Source organism: Cryptomeria japonica, chromosome 9 (assembly GCF_030272615.1).
Source record: "Cryptomeria japonica chromosome 9, Sugi_1.0, whole genome shotgun sequence".
In the NCBI taxonomy this organism is placed as follows: Eukaryota; Viridiplantae; Streptophyta; class Pinopsida; order Cupressales; family Cupressaceae; genus Cryptomeria; species Cryptomeria japonica.
In genome coordinates, this window is record NC_081413.1 from 520636306 (window position 1) to 520651742 (window position 15437).

General features: G+C 36.3%; 1 protein-coding gene across 2 annotated transcripts in view; it reads right to left on the bottom strand.

Annotated features, from left to right (window-relative positions):
- Positions 1 to 216: 216 nt before the first annotated feature.
- Positions 217 to 15437, bottom strand: part of LOC131066898 (calpain-type cysteine protease DEK1) — a 164789-nt gene continuing 149568 nt past the window's right edge. Inside the window, exons 32-33 of one of the 2 annotated variants that reach the window (XM_058001774.2) lie at positions 993 to 1158; positions 217 to 777 (exon numbers count right to left, since the gene is read on the bottom strand). The gene's annotated coding sequence lies outside the window, so the exon portion shown is untranslated. Of the gene's footprint in view, positions 778 to 984; positions 1159 to 15437 lie in introns of both variants that reach the window. The other variant, XM_058001773.2, reaches the window with a different exon arrangement.

Sequence of the window (15437 nt, forward strand, 5' to 3'; positions counted from 1 at the left end):
ACTTTTTTGTTTGATTTTCCATTTATTTTAAAACTAACTTGATGCAAGTTGGGCAGTCCACAGATGCAAGGACTATATACATGTCAATGCTACGCATAAAATAAGACTTCTCAGGATCTGATGGACGAAAATTTGAAATGTGGTATATAAATTATCCATTAGTGGAAACCAACTTGTGGTTGAAACAAAATGCAAACTGTATTTTCTGAGTAAGAGTAGAAACCACAAAAATAATTAGTTTCAAAGCTTGATTTATCATTTTTTGTACAACCATCTTAAATGTAAAGTTGGAAAGTCCAGGGATGCAAGCATTAAAAATGAATCTAATATTGCAGACAGCTGAACTTGGAATCTCATGGACCAAATTGTGAAATTTCAAATGGAAGTTACTCATTAATAAAGACCAAAATTGTGGTCCAGTGGACTGCAACCTATAGTTTCCAAGAGCAGGGAGAATCCAGGGAAAAAAATTATATACAAACCTGGATTTCAGGTTGCAAAGTCACATTAATACATTACATATCATTACAATATTTTTTAAGAACGGCGCTACAAATTGTAGCACCCAGCTCTAATAGAGAGCTCCAATTTTGAGAACTCCTCTGACATAGTTTCAATAATTTATATTACACAACCTGCAGAAACATTGCAAACGTGACTACTCCCATCACATCTTTTATTGGCATGTTAATCATCTCAGATTAGTAACGCACGGGGTGCCCCAAACAGTCCCCCAACTGCAACAACCACCTTGTCACTGGTAGCACAAGAATGATCCTAAGCACGTTTAACATGCAATAGTGAGATGAAGTTTACAACACATGCTGTGCCCATTCTCAAGGAAATAGATTTTTATGTTTGAATTTCTTTGAAACAAAAACTGATTATTTTTTCAGACTAAGTATAAAAAGACACCATGACAAATTTGTTAAAATGAAAAAATAAATTATGATTTATAATGTAAAGAACACAACTAAAATTTACCTGCTAACCTTTAACAATGTTTCCCTTCTCATCGGCAGTACAAAAACACTGATAAAGGCAAGAAATAAGAACTATACTGCAAATTTACAATCTTCCAGAGCATTATTTCCTTCCCAATCTCAAATGTTTTGCAATAGCAATCCTTCCTCCCACAAACATTCTGCACTCAGTGTCCTACAATACCAATGTTTGATTAGAAGCACTGAATCAGTGAATTCCAAGCAATGCCCCAGTATATTGCAATTAATGAGTATAACTAGGATATTGATCATCTAAAGGTAAATCTTGATAGATCTGCTGCTTCAACAAAACATTAGCGATATAACAAAAGAAATAGAAAAGTAAGTGATTCTTTCATTTCTTCTTTTTTTTTCTCAAAATTTTAGAGAAAAAACATTTGATTTTTTTTTTTTTTTTTTTTTTTTCCATTTTCAGTATTGCACTTACATTGTATTTTTCACAGAAAATAACATGGGTAGCAGTAGTGACAATGGTGAGCATAAAATGGAACAAAAAAATGTAGCTTCAACTTAGAGGGATTCATCAAAGTGTTGGGAATGTTTCAGGTGAAGGAGAACAACTACAAAACCCACTGGAGTGCCCATTCCACCCTTAAAAGCTTACACAAAGGGCTCTTTTAATTAAAAAAAGACATCTTCTTCAATTTTTGACAGCCCTAAACAAAGACAAAAGCAAATATTCCAAAGGTACAAGAGTGGTTATGTCATATTTGAAAGACATTTTAGAGGGAGCTACACCAAGGTATATTTTTGACTGTTGGGCTTTATAGAACATAAAGTTAAGTGAGAACGCAGAGGTTAATAGATTGCATATGGTGGTGGAAGCAAGGTCTAATGTGTGCCAATGCCAATACAGTCTGCCATCCATGATTGCTAGTGGCAGTGCTGACATTCCCACAAAACAAAAAACAAAAGACTAATGCCAGTGAGAATTCAAGGATAATTTTAAGTATGTTCAATATGCAAGCACAAGATGTTCCATTGCCAATTTTTTCTACGCATGTGCCATGTTTCTACTTACATCAAACAAATTTACAAAGGTGTAGCTTTTGTAGGTTCCTCGTACACACACCCTAGAGAACATAGGTTAGATTATGTGCTACCCTTGCTCACAAAGAATATGATAAGGTGAGTTTGGTGATTAGGATGAAGTCTGATGAACAAATTTTAGTCATTGTCTACTCATTAACATAATAATCACATGTGTGTCGACTCTTATTTTCTTAGAGCTATTGATTGTTTGAGGAAGCACAGGGATGCAAAACTTCCAATTTCACATGTCAAGAGAGGATATAGAGGAGGTTGGAGCATCAAATGTTGTACAAATGGTCATTAATAATACACGTGTGCAAATTAGTTGGCATGATAACGAAAGATTCTTAAAAGCACATATTTTGGATCCCAAGTTATGTTCATGGGTTAAAAAACACATTGAATAACATAAAGAAGATAGATTGGGCGCAGCAATCAGTCACTGAAGGTAGAGATATTTAGATGTTTATTTGCAACCATCACACCTCACTTGCTTTCTTCAAAGCTTTTTCAAAGAAAAAATCCTCTACCTATGAAGACTGGAATACTTGTATGCTAGTTATTTCATTTTGTTCAGAGAAGATGCTTGAGGTCCAAGAGCCTCAATAGTTGATGGTTAATTCAAGGTGGAATAGATAGCCTACTACAAACATTGCTGAATCAAAAGCTATCAAATAAAAGATATGCTAATACAAACTCTCTTTGTCTTGGAAAGATAGACATTTGGTAGCATACTTGAGTGGATGAAGCAAGCGGTTCATAATAGGTACCTTAATTTGGGATTATATGAGTAATATATTAATCGCATTGTGATGCAATAGTGTAACACTATTAACACCCTACTTCATATGGCAATCTTTGCTCCATATCCCAAATGGTATGCATCAAAACATTAGGAGGTTGCCTCCTTATTATAATGAAGAGGTGAGGAAAAGAAGTGTAAATATAGGCACCTCACATGATATATTCAAAGGAAAAGTCAGCAATACTTCACTCACAATGGCTCGTTTTTACTATGCTTTGCAATCCAACATTAATTAAACCAGAGGCAAAAATAGATAGAGCTACATTAGCTCAAACTAACCCTATTGGATAGCGTACATGGTACAAGGATACACCAATGTTGAAGATGCTCATCATTTTCCTCCTTTCACAAGTTGTCAGTTCTTCTGTTAAAGAGAAAATTAAACCACATACAATTTCATCGTCTATCAAAAGAATAAACTTACCTATAAACAGACAAGGAAGTTGGTGGTTTTGCGTAGTGCTTTGTGACTTCAAGATTGTCAAACATAGTATCAATAAACTCCAACTTTATAGCAGAACAATGATACCAAAGATGCTCCCGAATTGATGAGAAGGCACATTAGGAATTTGAGATATCCCCTTATAGTGGCAGTGACTTGAGTTGAACTCTGATTTAGAAAGTGTTGCTTGATGCTAATTAGGAGCAGCCGCATACTTTCTATGTTTTTAAATTTTTTTCATTTTGTCATTTAAGTAGGTAGCATATGGGCATTTTATTGTATTTTTTAAATTTTAAATGACATATTAATATATCATATGCACATTGACAATGAATTATGAAAGCAAATACATTTTGACATTTGTTAACTTGTTCAACTCTCATTTGAACTCTCAATTCAACTCTAATGTGTGTATTGAGGATCTATAGTTATATAATGAATGCCTTATTAACGTTATCATATGAATATTTGCGATTTCCTTATTTTCTATATAGTTGCCCCTTTTGTCATCCCCTACTGTCCCCTAAAATGGCCTTGAAAAAATTCAACTGGTAAAATGGCCTCAAAATTCCTTCCCCAAAACTTTTCACTTTCATTGTTCACTATATAAAAAAATATATAATTAATTAAATAGAAATCACTTACACTTGGACAACTTAATTTAATTAACTAATTGTTTGCTTCTACTTCCAATTAGCCTATAAAAATTAAAATAGGCTACAGGTCCATGCCTAGAACTTATGCCTGTGAAGGGGAAATTACATCATAAGGTAATGTTTTCCTTGGGCATGTTGGCTGTTTCCCGCTAGCTTTTTTCCTTGAACTCCTTCACAATGGTTGCTACATAGCAGTAGGCTTCACCCATCATCTTTATTTTCATCAACTTCAATCTGGACTAGATGGCTAATCTTAAGTTGCTACAATACTTGACGACTTATTGTTGCTCTAGTTAAAATGGGTCCAACCTTGCATAGAGCTTGTAGAAGGCAATGATGCAAGCTTGGATTGATCGGTCTTGTCCTTGCTACAATTGTGACCATTGATGGAATGGTCAACATAGACATCTTAAAAATAATGTTGATCCTTAAAGCTCCTAGGAATTGATACTAGGTTGGTTCAAATTTGCCTTTTGTCTAGTTTTCCTAACAAAATGCAAGAGCTTGCCAATGCATCTCAATAGGAGAATAGAGTTTTAGAAGAGCAATCTTGATCTTTTCATCATCACAAAAAATGTACGTGAAGAAGTATAACTAATTGAATTAAACAGATACTCTATTAATCTTACACTAAAACATGTTTTAGTTATTTTCATACATTTAATCTTATTTTATCCATTTACACCACATTTTTATGAATTTGTCTTCTTCGCATACTTATCCACTTATCCACCTACTTAAAAAAATTATTTAGGTATCTACCTCCATTTAGTTGTTTGCCACCAAAAATGGTTAAAATTAAACATATTTCACCATCACCTTCACTCTTCAAACTATATTTCACCATCTCATATATCTTTTTTCTCAACAATTTTCTTTCCAAATTCATGTTTGCTGCCCTCATGAAAACATGAAATAAACTTTGACAAGCCACCACATTGTGAACACTTCTCATTTAAGCAATCATTTCTATAGTAAAAGAAACCATTATCTCTAACACATATAACAAGTCCCTGGATGACTTAAAAAGTTGCACTGCAACACATTCTTGCACGAATTCAATCAACCAATTACTATATCAATCTTACAATAAAACATGTCTTAGTTTATTTGAGAATTGGGGGGAATTTGAACACCAAAAGTTTTACCTAATGACGAGATTAATGGAACCTCTTGTGACATTTTCACACATCGCCCCAATGCAAATGGGTACCCCCACTTTTTGGCTTTGCTTAGGGTTTTAGTGTTGTCTTAGCTTAGTGTCAGTCTCTTAGTCATTAACCTTTGCTTGTCAGGAGGTTGGATATGTCGGTTTGAGACTTGCATGATTAAGTTGTATGAGGTAATCAAGTCATCAAGATCTCATTTGCAAACATGAAAAGGTCTTAGGGCTTTTTCAATGTCGAAGGCTAGGTTTGAGGCTCGGTGGTCAAGAATGTTGGCATTTGCACGAAGATTGCATTAATGAAATGTTATGTTGTCATTGATGTCAATTAACCCGTAATGATGTTGTTATAATGTTGTTTTCTAACCGATAGGAAGAGCTAGTGAAGGGAATTGCAACTGGTAGGTGAATTTGTGGAGGAAACTCGTATTGTTATGAAATGGAGAGATAAACCGGTAAACCCTACTTGTTGATATGCTAAACCCTAACCGATGAAGTTTGGTGAATCGATTGTATTGGTTTATGATCAAATGATGAGCGGTAATAATTATGACACGTATGCATGTTGTATGAGAAGAGTTTCAAAAGGTTTTTGGCGCGTAGAGATAACGGTTTTTATCTTGGGAATGAGCAAGTTCATTGCATGTAATGTAAACCGCGTGATGAGTTACAAAGTTCAATGAAGTGGTGATCAAGGAGCAGTCGAGGTTATCTTGAATGATGTGCAATGATTGTTATGTAATCCAATGGTCATACTTGAACCGATTTGTTTGTAATCTCTATGAGAGAATTAGGTTTGTGATGTGTTACCGACTTATTGTTTTGTTTATAAGGTTGATGAGTTGTTTTGTTGAAGTGTTGGCAATTTGTAGTTGAGAGTAAGAGAGTGTGGTTGTCGAATCATGAGATGTATCTGCAGTATGTGTAAAGGCAGATAGGAGCATGAAAAGGATCTGAACAAGCAAGTGTAGTGCTATTCAAACAGATCAGCAAACCCCTCTTGTTTTCTAACAATTACAGCAGTCAAATCCCCTAACCGGGTAGGCTCTAACAAGCTTTGTGTTATTCAAATCCTCTACCGAGGTTACTCCTAACAGGGTATTGCTTCTAATGGGGCATTATAGTCAATCCCTTAATCGAGCGGTCCCTAGCTGGATCTGTTCTTAACAAGACTTTTGTAAAGCTTTAACAGGCTAGGCTCCTAAAAGGGCGGACTTCAGAAGAGTTCAGAATACTTGTGGGTATTCATCCCCACCGTGGTTTTTCCCATTTGAGTTTCCACGTCAAAAATATTGTGTTATGTTTACTATGGTTGAATTGCTTAACTACTAAATCCACTTTGATATGTTATGTTAACCGGCAGCAATCTGAAATATGTTTTAACTATTGTCAGTAAAGTATTTGAATGATTCAGTTAAAAGGTTTTGAGAGTTTTAAAAATGTTTTACTGTTAGTCTGTTATAGCAGTCAACCGGTTTTACTTGTCAGTAATATTGCATTTGAAGTTCAGTGTTTAAACCAGTCAGTTTAGAGTTTGCTTTGAGAGGTTGATTTTGAGATTGGTGAAAGTCTATACAGTTTTCTATCTACTAATTCACCCCCCCCCCCTCTCAATAGTTGACCGGAACCTTATTCTTTCATCATATCATCAAAGAATTGCTTTCCATGATGTGAAATATCCAAATGATGAAGTGTGGAAACATTCGGCTTATAAGAAAATTTGACTAAGATTCTTGCTCAAGACATGGCCTGGCTTGCTCGTCAAGCGACATTTGTGCGAATGGACCCTAGAATTGTGCCCATGCTAGAGATGCAAGAACCATGAGATAACCTAGGGTAATCTTAGATATGTGATCAAAGTTGATGAATTAGGGTACGAAAGTTACCCAAGAGGAATTTCGTCCTCAAGAGCCAAAGGATTTCCAGAACTATTCCAAAAATACAACTCCCAATAAACACAATTTCCAAGATGCCCTCTTCTGCATTACAAGCTCTCATTTATAACTTTGTATTGGCACGATTCCCAATGCACCACAAATGTGGGATTAAACGAGTTATAATAAAATAATATCATCCCCCTTATGTCTCCTGATTAAAGGGATCTTTTAATTTTTCCCTTGAAACATTAGTCCCAGCATTAATGAATCACGAAAGTTAAATTTAACTTAAGGAACTTTAAATTTAATCGCCAAATTAGTTAATGGCTCATTAAATTTACAAACCTGATGACAAATATTGATCACCATAAATATTGGCATTATAAAATGCATCAAATATTCCATTGAGCCACAACTGACTTACTATAAATAGTAAGTATCTAGAAACCTTGCCCAAACAACTCCGATTGGCCTGAAACTGAAATTGCCTATGTCAAATCCCTCTCTAATCCCTCAAAGTCCTGGTTAGCCCTCGGGACCAAAGCAATACAGGCTAACGAAACATCATCTGATGTTAGACTAAAATGGGGTCATTACAGCTATGCTAATGATATGTGTGTACATCTATAGATTACAAAGATTTCTTGTTGCAAAGGCCAAAAGCCACTAGTAAGTTGAATTGTTTCCTATGGAAGTGGAACAATTTCCTTGTATAACTCGTCTTCTCTTGACAATTGTGGATCTAAACCATTTGTTGGTCGATTCTTGATATGACAAACCTAAATGTCAACTACACTATCTAATGTTTGCAAAGTGATGCTCAAAGCAATGTATCGTGTTATGTGATTTACATTTTGGAATTTGGCCTATGGGTGTATTATACCCTATTGAAATCATGGTAGAACCGTAACATGTAGATGAAGTCGGTTAATATAAGGATGTTTGTCTTAGTAATAGTGCTTTGCACCTCTATTAGAGTATGTGTAACACTTGTTGGAGAGTAATGGATGGTCCTTATGTTACCACAAGCATTTGGGAGGTCCGTTAGTGGACCACAAACCATTGTTCTGTAATTGCCTATACCACATGCCATGAGAAGGGTCTTGGCATTATCAAATGTACCATTATTAATGAATTCTTTAATGTTGCTCAAAATCATCTCTTTGTCAACCAAGAACTCTTATCAACTTTTTACACATTTATAAAGAAGACATATTTTCACAAAATTCTCTACCATCTACAAAGAACATGTAGGTAGCTAGATGGCATCATAGTTGAAAAACTCGGACTCAGCAATGAAGCGGCAAGCCCAAAATTTTAAAAATACATGTAACTTTATCGAACATTTGAAAATACATTTTTTTAAATATTCTTCAAAGATACACATTTATATAAAGGCGTTACTAAAAAAACCACGTTTTTAAATTGAGTATATCCCGCACAATTTATGTCACCACACCCTCGTGGATAGAAAGGCGTTACTACAAAAACGGCTTATCCACTTTCCAACTTATCGAAAAATATAATTTTTAAAAATCTCTCAATTAAGAAAAACTTATTTACGCTGAATGCATTGTTTAAAGCATAGTTCTCCACTAGCTGTCGTTACATAGAAGTATCCACAGAGATAATAAACGTCTACATGAATACTGGAGTTGCACCATCGTCTTGCCCTGGAGTCGCATCCAAAAAATAGATGAAAACCTTGGAGTTGCGCCAGTCATTGTGCCCTGGAGTCGCGCCATTATTGTGCCCCAGATTCGCGCTCAAAAACCAGATGAAAACCCTCGCGCATCCTGTCTCATGGCAAGTATTTCCTCAAAAACATTGCGTGTTGTTATAGAAACTCGGAGCTGAGTTTAATGGTGAGTGACTCAGCTAGGGTTTTGACTCGTGAGTCTGTGAAAAACCTGTAGAGTTTTTCATCTATGGGTGGCATGATGCATCACAAGTTGTGTAACAATGCTTCCATAGATAAAACCTCACATTAGTGGAGATACGAAATGGAAATAACTTAAATGAGAAACTCTAAGTATGTTACAATGCAAAATTAATTATTTGGTTTGATATATATAAAAACATCATGAGTGCTGCAATATCACTAACTTGGCACCAAAGTGTGGCTGACAAGCAACACACCAAAATGAATTCAATGTTCCATGGAAAAACATCCCATGTCTTGAATGTCAAGTGTCACAAAGGGAACATCTTCCCCACCCTTTTTTCTTTTTTTTTCTTCATGTCCAATATATTTTTACATCCTCAAGATGCTCCTTGTTTCAATTGAGGTTTTGGAGACATCTAAACATTAACAGGAGATTGAAGGATGCCTCCCATGTCAAATGTTATTATAAACCTTTAAAAACAGAAAAACAAAACTAGCTGACCTGCAAACATTTATTTTCTTGACCACTGATGATATTAGAATCAAATATTAATATGTACAATTTCATATTCATATTTAAATGTTTGACTCGATTGTGGATTTCAATTTTTAATGGTCAAAGTTGAATGTTCATAATTTAAAGTCATATTGCATTATTGATTATTGTTAACCAAATGTCAGCAATTTAGAATGCTTAATTGAAAAGTTATAAACATATAAAAATAGTTGTCAACTCCCAAATGTCCCTAAAATTCAAGCATTCTTTTGTTGCCTCCAAAATATGTCCCACAACACCATTGGCCCAAAAACTAGGAGAAGCTTTGACAAACTGAATGTTTTATATATAGACAAAAAGTGAATGAAAGTATTGTGGTGTGAATATCAAATCAAAGTGATTAGATATAGAGAATATGCCAACAAAACTAGTCAATACTAAACTATAAAAATGTCATGCCCCTGCAATATATAAATAAAACCCAGGTGTCAATTTGAAATAAGAACAGTAATATCATTTTTCTAAAAAGGGCCGACCCAAGTTAAGCCTTGTTAAGGGCCGACCCAAAATAGAATTAATTAAAAAAAGTTAAGACTTATTATTTCAATTGCTGGCCAACTCAAAGAATAAATTTAGATTAACATCTGAGCCGACCCATGTTTAAACACCCAAGTCAAAAGGCATATATAAAAATGGTTAATTGCCCAAGTTTAGAGAAGAAAGGTCAAAAAACTAAAATGACAGATCTAATAAGGCAGCAATATGTACTAGAAACAGTAATCATGTTTAAGGCAGTGAACTAATGTGTTAACAGAAGCAATTTGATTAGTTAAGGACCAAAGACATTTGGAAAGAGATACCACCCTATGAAGAATGAAGTCCCTTGCAAAGAGCGATGAATCTAAGTATCCACTTCAAAGCTATATATGATGGTTCTGTATTTGAGAAGGGCGGCATGGATGAACAGCAAGAAAGAGTCTAAAATATATACAGCGAACAATTATATAAGATCCCCAAACAAATATAGTAGAAAAACACCACTATCTTCCTTAAAACATCAAAATGAATGTGTTCAAATCTGAGTTTAATTTAACATACTTTATTCAGGTTCATATATGGCATACAGATTTGCATGTACATCATAACAGAAATAGTACATTTCTACCAGATGGTCAATTCGCTTTCATTGCCAGAGTTGGAACAGAAGGTATGACCATTAAGCTGTGCAGACGCCTTCCCTTTTGGTACAGGAAGATGGGAGGTAGCTGCACTTCACTCATAGTTAACCTGCTAGAGTAAAAGGCCCTTCGCAGGATATATCGAGATCCTCCCCCTAATATTTGAAGGGCTAGCAGGCTAATTAATTAACCCCCTCTTCCACAATTCAGCTGGGCCCTGCTAGATTTCAGCCCTTCAAATAGTAGGGGGCTCTTGACCTGCCCCCAGCCAAATTGGGCAGGGGCTGGGGGCCGCCCCTTGGAGCGAAAATGGAGCTAGTTTTGGGCAGGAGCCCAGGGACTCTAACCTTCACTTTGCAGAAAATACCAGGAGGACCAAGATTAAGGTTAGAACACCAAACTTGTATCAAAACTCTTCGGACTCCCTATCAACAATACATTAATATTCAGCGTTGAGTTTCACTGATATTAATTCTCCTGTCCTCTGCAATCACTCTTCCCCCAACTGTCGTTGAAGCCCTTCTATTCCTGATTGTATTCTGATTTCCAAGTTTCCGCCACTTGAATTGTTATGTTCCTTGAATGATTGTCCAATGAACCTCACAGGTGTCTCTATGTCTCCGCAGAAGGATTACTACTTAATTCTGACTCCCGCCTTGTGAAATATGCCACATGCAAGAGGAGGGTGATTTATTTAATTCTCCAGCTCATCATATATTCACCAGCCCTAACTATAGCGCCTCCCATTATTCTTCATGCCCTCATAGCTCCAAATACTTCAATCCAGCAATTTTTTTATTTTTTTCTAACAAACCCTTACAAATTTGGCCCATCTATCAACTCTGTTGCAAATCCACTCCCTTGGAAGAACCAGGTTTTCGTCCAGCCCTTCTATCAAACTCCTAAAGGTATTTGGCTCCAGAAATCATAAAACTGCTTATCAAATTCAAGCCTGCTCAAAACATCATCATGAACCTCCATATAAAGATCTCCAAGAAGTATCTAGAAGATAGGCCAACATGCTGGAGAAAAATATTTAATAATAAATAAAGTGACATTCTAATAATATTTTATTGTTTTAATGTCATCTAATTAAATTAATTAATATTAAGTCGTCACATAAAAATTGGGGATTACAAATTATAGGAAACAGATCCAGATTTATTATATCAAGCAATCGGCATTTGAAAAAGACATCAAGCAACCATTTTGGAAAAGAACAATCAATCCATCCAAAAAACAAGGATCCTCTTAAGGAGCACACAATCGCCAGCAATAAAGAGATAGATCGAACTATCAAGGAAGCAATCAAAAGCATCAGTGCTCATATGAGCAAACCTATGAATTACAACAATCAGAATCAGAGATCAATATCTATTGCAAGCAGTAGCATTCCTATCCATTGGGGGCTAAAATATAGGGCAATTCCAGAAAGAGACATGACAAGTAGTATCAGAGCAGTGATTCTACCAGCCTGTGAGAATAGCACTATGCAATGTACCTGAAGATAACGATCAAGAATGAGTGGCAAGAAATGACAAGAGTCACATAGTGCAAACCATCACTCAAAGATCACAGTTGACACTCAGTCATTTGACATCATGCAAGAGTCTCAAACAAAGAGTATTGCACATGGACGTTTTGCGCAAGATAGAGTTGCAGTGACAGTTTCAATTACATGGTGGTAAAGGAACCATACAAGATGAGGGTCAAAAAGTTGCATACCCAACACGTGGGTAGAGAGTGCAATGTACATTGCTTAATATAGAGTCAAATTGACAAACCTAGTGTGGAAGATAACAAACAATAAAGGTCACTGTTAAGTAGGCATAAAGGTTGCAGTTCATAAGCATGAAAAACAAGACAGACATCAGAAGCGTTATGATCACTCAAGAAAAGTGTAAAGAATCCATCTTAGACATTGAAATAATGTTGAGTGACAATGGTGGTAACAAGAAAGAAGGAATAGTTGTGACTAGCCTAGTGACATGTCACTAGCCCAAATGAAATATGACAAAGGATTGGGTTTGCAAGACAAAAGGCAGATTAAATATTATGCAAACATCACGACAGTCCTTTGATAAGTCTAGGGCACAAGTGTAATGGTTGAGATCATCTTGGTAATGTGTTAAGAGACCTCTTGGAATGAGTACACTGTGACATAGATGGATAAAGGGTAGGTAATGTATAATGTCTTTTGACAGAGAATAATAAGATATGGCAACCATCTGCAAAATAGAGAGAGCAGTATGCCTTAAAGATAAGCATCAATATCTTGGCAGAATGGATGAAGAAAGAGGAACTTCATGACAGAGTGTAGAGGATTTAAATGTATGCATGATCAGCCTATTAGGAAGAAACTGAATCGTGCAAAAAGCAAAAAATACTGTCATAATAAGAACAAGCATAGGACAGTCACAATGATCCAAAGTGGCAAAGTTAACAAGTGACAGATATGGTAAAAAGATTTGATGGTCCTAGGGTGGGATTAATGCTCAGTTGACACACCAATTTTAAAGACTATGATAGTAGTAAATGTATAGAATGACAATTTTAAACATGGGCTCATACTGCAAGGACATTTATACAGGAGACATACAGTGAATAAAGATCGTTAAAACAATCAAAAATTGCTGGAACAATCCAAGGGTTTGGTCTATATGGAAAACTTCAAAAACATAGTAGCAGACTTATCTCAAAAGCAGTACTAAGTGTGAAAGGCAGAGTTGAAAGATAAGATGGCAGTCCATAGAACACGATAGAGAAAGGCCAACCCCGTGTTGCATGAATATACAATCCAAAAAGAGACAAAAACAAGAAGAGGACACACATGGGACAAGGGTTTTTGAGAATTAACACTACATGGAAGGGTATTGAGAAGTAGCAGTCCTATGACTGAAGACAAGAAGCACAAATTAGTAATAGAAGAGCACATCTCTTCCCCAATAGTCATAAGCAAATCACCTATTAATAGATGTGATACCCATTTGATGCAAAAGCAGTTATAAAAAAAAGACATATAGCAATCTCTAAAAGAGGGTTAGGATAAAATCCAAAGGGACTTCATAAGCAAATGTTTGAAGCATATTGGAGCAAGTTTATGCCACATTTATAAGCATATGGGAGCAGAAAGGCGGGGTTAGGCCCACTTTCTGGCTCTAAGTGGCTTACGAGCAGCAAGATGGGGTTAGGCCCACTTTCTAGCTCTAAATGGCTTGCAAGCAGCAAGATGGGGTTAGGCCCACTTTCTGGCTCTAAATGGCTTACGAGCAACCAAATGGGGTTAGCCCACTTTCTGGCTCTAAATGGCTTACGAGCAGTAAAATGGGGTTAGGCCCACTTTCTGCCTCTAAATGGCTTATGAGCAACAAAATGGGGTTAGGCCCTCTTTCTGACTCCAAATGGCTTATGAGCGGCAAGGTGGGGTTAGGCCTCCTTCCTAGCTCATGGGTGTAGTAAGGTGGGGTTAAGCCCCCTATAGAAGTATAAGGCAGGGATGCAATTATAAGATCACCATCTAAGTAGGCCACCTCAAGTGGATGTCCAATGTGCTTGCCATTGGGACCAAGAGGGTGAGTAACCGCTCTTGGGCTTAGATAGGTAGATTGCAAGGCTCCCTAGAGCGATCTCCCCTCGTAACTCTACCATGACTAACTATTGGCTTAAAGGGATAATGCATGATTAGGGAAAGTAGATACAAGCACCCCACAAAGTAGACCACCCCGAGTGGATGTCCAGGGTGCTTGGGCCAAGAGGATGAGTGTCCGCTCTTGGGCTTAGTGCAGGGGTGGCTTTGGGTGGACCTATCATGTTTTCTTCCTCAAACCCTAATGTGTTTGAATACTAGGGCAAATTCTAGTGTAAATCTATGGATGCATTCTAGTCAACGAAAAGGGGTCCAACAAAACGTGTGGATTTAAGTGTATACCCCATGTCTACATATATTCATGTGTATACTTCATGTTTTTATGTATGCTCCATGTCTACATATATTCATGTGTATACTTCATGTTTTATGTGTATGCTTTGTGTTTGGTTCATACCCGATTTGTTTGCAATATGCCTACTCCACGAGTGTCCATGATTATTGTAAGCATATTCCTATCATCATGAGCTTACTATTTTTTATTGATCTAGAATATGAGAAGAATTAGAGCTAACCAAAATATATGAATTTATTGCATTTGAGGTCTCATAGATGTGTGGCATGCCTCTAATCCTCATCTTAATATATGTTAAGATCACCCTTCCTTTGACCCAAAGAGATATCCATGATATTTTGCAAACGTTTAGTCAACCAAACTAAATAAGGAATACAAATCTCCAAGGACTGGTGTGGGACCTTTATGTTTCATTTCATAGAAACCTACATTGCTTGAGGACAAGCAATCTCAGGAAGGGCAAAATGCCATGCCCCTGCCATATATAAATAAAACCCAGGCGTCAAATTAAAATAAGAACAATAATATTATTTTTCTAAAAAAGGCTGACCCAAGTTAAGCCTTGTTAAGGGCCGACACAAAAGAGAATTAATCAAAAACAGTTTATTATTTCAATTGCTGGCCAACTCAGAAAGAATAGATTTAGATTAATATTTGAGCTGACCCACATTTAAACACCCAAGTCAAAAGGCATATATAAAAATGGTTAATCACCCAAGTTTAGAGAAGAAAGGTCAAAAACTGAAAATGCAGATGTAACAAGGCAGCAATTTGTATTAAAAACAGTAATTATGTTTAAGGCAGTGAACTAATGTGTTTGCAGCAGCGACTTGATTAGTTAAGGACCAAAGACATTTGGGAAGTGACACCACCCTATGAAGAATGTCCCTCGCAAAGAGGGATGACTCTACGTCTCAAAGCTATATAAGACGGTTATGTATTTGAGAAGAAGGGCA